Consider the following 4,628-nt stretch of genomic DNA (forward strand, 5'->3'; position numbering starts at 1 on the left):
TTGACACTCAGTAGGCATTCTCGCGTAACTTCCGGGTATGATAATGATGTCATGCCCATACATATCCTCTATAGACCTTATGCCGACTGCGGCCATCTATCTATCTGTCTGTCTGTCTGTCTGTCTGTCTGTCTGTCTGTCTGTCTGTCTGTCTGTCTGTCTGTCTGTCTGTGTGTCTGTGTGTGTAAGTGTGTGTAAGTGCTGTTATTAAAATGCTTTCTATAAAAATACTAAAATAATTAAAATAGCTAAAATTCATGGTCATAAGTTCATAAAGGATAATTCATAATCATTTCATGATGCATACAATAAATATGTGGTTCATAATTGATTTCATATGAGGTTAAAATTGTAAACATGATGTGATGATAACTTTCTGAGGCAGAACTATGGGCAGAACCAAGTTCCCTGTCTGTCAGTAACACTGGGCCATGATTGATTGACTGATTGATGCATGATTGCATGGCATTGCACACAGGTGGTACAACCTTTGTCTCACTCACTCAGACGTGATGGAGGAAGCAGACCAGCCTAGCACACACAGTTTAGTGGGTTACTAACTTTAAAGTAAGAAACGCGTCTAAAGTCAAAGACAGACGGTCAAAAGGACATTCAAAGGACTGTATGAAACTCAAGAAGAACGAAGAACCTCTTTACACGACAAGCGGCCAACGAGGTATTCTATATTTAGATTAGTATTTGTTGTGTTGTTTGTTTGATGGACACGTTCACCTGTGCATGGCGCATTTCTTTGTATTGTGATTTGGTCAATAGTATGTACTGTGATGCACTTTGTTGATTGTTTTATGTGTTTATTATTTTTGGCAAGGAACAGCTGAGGGATGAGAAGAATGCCCAATAAATGCCCGTTTATAAAGAACCGACCTGTGTCGTAATGTTGTGAGAAGAGTTACAGTCTGTCTTCAACACACGCGTGCAGGGGGTGCAGTGCCCGTTGTCAAGTCGGTCGGACCCACGGTTGTCCAGAACCGCCCCAAAAAGGCCTCTGCCCGGGCTTTGGACAGGGCCCCTGCCCAGGGTCCATCTATGGAGCTGGCCTATTCTGACATCATTCTGATGTTTGCATAGACTCCATATTTGGGCATGCCTGACAAAGAACTCCGTATATGGGCATAAAATAGACCCAGACATGGGACATGCATTTCAAACTTGCATCATTCCAAGTAGGCCACTGCCACCACTGTAGAGGCCTCCAATGCTTATCTGGGTGGGGCATAATTTCCAACTTGCATCGTTCCAAGTAGGCCAGTGCCCCACGGGCACTACTGTATGAGGCCCCACGGGCACCGCTCTAGTTAAGTTAATGGTAGCGTCACAACTAGCCGCAATTTGCCATTGACAGCCCATGCATCCAAACAGAAAAGTCTGATTGTATTAAAGGACGTCAAACTCACCAACATTGCAGCTGTATGAAAAGCTTGAATTATCAATGTGCAATGTGTTTGTTTCATAAAAATCCACCATAGACTTGGTATGAGCATGTCTACAGCAACGATGTGCGTTGTCAACTGACTTACGTGGCCGGTTTAGACTGATATGAGGTTAGGGGACTTAAGTGGCCAGTTAAGACCAGAGTTAGATTTAGTGTTAGGGTTAGTAATGTCGGACAATGCGAGCCGTCGCTGTCAAAATAGTAGACGTGATCAACGCACAGAATGTAGTCTACTGAGATATTGGTAGGTCAGTGGCCGCATCCACTGTCAAACTTTACACTGGGATGCTAACGGGAGAGAGCTATCGATGCGATCCGATCAAAACATGGATTAAAGAATATAAAGCCTAGAAAACTTAGCCTACGGTTCTGGCGGGCTGCTAGACTGAAGCTTATCTACGGACTACGGTTACTATGTTTCTGGCAGGCTTCAGGCTAGTCCATTCCAGTCCAAGAGTGAAAAAAACAGAGGGCCAACTGCCACTGTATACTGTATGCAGCAGACATTATATCATATGCCTACTGCGTACAGCGAGTATATGGTACAGTAACTATAACAGGCTCATTTGGGACAGGAGGTTTTTCCTTGGCCTCCAGGGAGTGTGTGCAAAGTTTCATGCCGGAGAATAGCTGCTCACAGACGGACAGACAGGGGCAAAAACATGTTCATACATTGTTGAATAATTGAATATTTGCACTCACAAAATACTTTTCAAACTTATTTTAATGCAGCAGCAGCAGTCACTGAAATGAACACTCTTCCAGCTTCTGGCTTTCACCAGAGTCTGACCTAGCTGTACTTTTGAATCATATTGCCTTATTTGGATTAGTTTGCCTGTTATAATATGGATGGACTGCTCTCCTGCCTGCCTCACCTATCTGTCAGCTAGGCAGCTCATTATGAAATTCATTATATCAAGCTGCTCTAGTCTGCCTCAGGACGTCTGCATTGGGTCCTTGAGAGAGACTTTGGGCGTGCGTGTGGTACGGTCGCCCCTTTTCCATCATAATTCCTGTTGGTGATTATATAAAAGGTATTATCATACTAATGTATCATTGTTAAGTTCACTCTGTAGTCTGTATATCCACGGGCATACTAGCATGATGATGCCATTAGAAAACATGGGCTACATGGACGAAATGTGTTTAATAAAACGAAATTAACTGCTAGAAGGTCCTAAATTAACTTAATTAAGCAGTCACCGTCTCTGTGTCATGTTATTCTTTATACACAGAGATCGACTACTATACAATCAAATAAATCTGTATACAAGATACAGAGAGGGAGGGAAATACTAAATTAACTGTTAACTACATTAAAACATTTCGTGGGGGCGAGTTGGTAAAGGGGCGAGTCGTTTGGTATTCCGTGCATGGCCGTACGTTCATGCGTGCGTGCATTGCCCATATTTTAAAAGTATACCGTATTATTTTTTCACCAACGTGAATCCATTATGAGACCTCAGCTGCCTCACACCCTGCAACCTGCCATTCCACGGTCTCTGCGCCCATCACCGTTTTCCCTTGTCTTTGCCCTGCTACATCAGCATTCATGATGAATTAAATACAAGTAATGTTGCACTTTGAGTGATTGTGCTGTACTAGGGTGTACACACTAGGTGACCAGTGATGGCTCAACCCCTCCCAGGGCCGTGGCGCTACACCAAGTCAAAGGGCCACATGCACACTCGCATGTGATTCCTAAACCACAGGGACATTTAATGAGATAGATCACATTTGTAGAACTGCATGTAATCACCCAACAGATCTTTAGCGATTTACCACTGTGGGGATGCGTGACACACTGGGCACAGCTACAGCACCTACAGTATAGTTCCCCTCGGGAATATGATCTAAAAACGTACTATTTTTCGGCTCAGAAGTATACGATCTGACCAGCTGGTCTTGTGAAAACACAGTGTTTTAACCAGATGAGAAGGGTGAAAACTGTCCCCTCGTAAAATATTGTTTCTGTCTGTGGGTCATGTTTGATGACCAACACATCGAGAAAGCTAATTTGTGTGTCACTGAACTCCAGAGTAAATTGGAGATGTTCGTTCACAGAATATAAATAGGCATGAAATTGTGAGAGTTTCTGCCATACCAGCCCATCATATCAACAAATCGTCAATGTAGCGCCGATATAAACGAATATTAGAATGATAACAGTAGGAGCTAGCACAAACTGTTGCTCAAAATAGCCCATGTATAAATTTTACTTGTACTTTGGGGCTATTGTGCTACCCATGGCTGTCCCTTTGGTCTGTAAATAAAAGTCATTTTTGTACAGAAAATTATTCGTAGTCAACACTAATTCAGTGAGTGCAGTGACACAGGCAGTGCTAGGTTTGGTAAGAGAATCTCTTTGTCTCAGAAAAAAGTTGACAGCCTCTACACCGATATTGGTGTATAGGCTGCTGACATCAAGTGTGGCCAACAGACATTCTGTGGTGGGTAAATCCATAGATTTAAGTTTGTTAATAAAATCAATTGAGTTCCTCGTATATGAGGGGAGAGAAGTGACCCAAGGCTTTAAGCAATATGTACAAATCACATACAGTACACGCACGCACGCACCATTAGTTTACATTGCACTCTCTCATGTGTATTGCACTGGATATATTGCACTTGCCAATCATAACCAAACCTTTCTTTGTTCCCCCATGGGTGTCTGTGCAAATGATTAAAGTACATATAATATAATAAAGTACATATGCTGTGCAAATGATTAAAGTAAGCCCTGGCCTTCATATGCTGTGCAAATATAATTCAATCAACACTGGTACAATACAGGGCTGGACTGGCCACAGGTCATACCGGGCATATTCCCGGTGGGCCGCGACCGTAGGGGGCCGCCATGATTAAAAACAAAACAAAAACCTTTTTTTTTTTTTTGACAGGCAGGCAGGCCAATAGGCGGCAGGCCACCAGGAAAGGATTGGGCGTGCTGCCATTCTGCCAGTGCCATCATGATAATTCCACTGTACCTGTATCTGTGAGTGACAAATAAACCCTCTACAAAGGGTTGTGTATATTGTCTGTTGGTTTGTATCATTTATGTTGTTCTGTAAAAGTGGTGGTATTAGGGCTTGTTTGTTTGTGTGTGCCTCGACGGAACGTGCGGTAGAGTTTCTGCTATCTGCGCGCTGGTTGTGGTGGGCCGTTCTGGGCCAAA

The sequence above is a fragment of the Protomyctophum bolini genome, assembly GCF_963924005.1.
Source record: "Protomyctophum bolini genome assembly, chromosome: 7".
In the NCBI taxonomy this organism is placed as follows: domain Eukaryota; kingdom Metazoa; phylum Chordata; class Actinopteri; order Myctophiformes; family Myctophidae; genus Protomyctophum; species Protomyctophum bolini.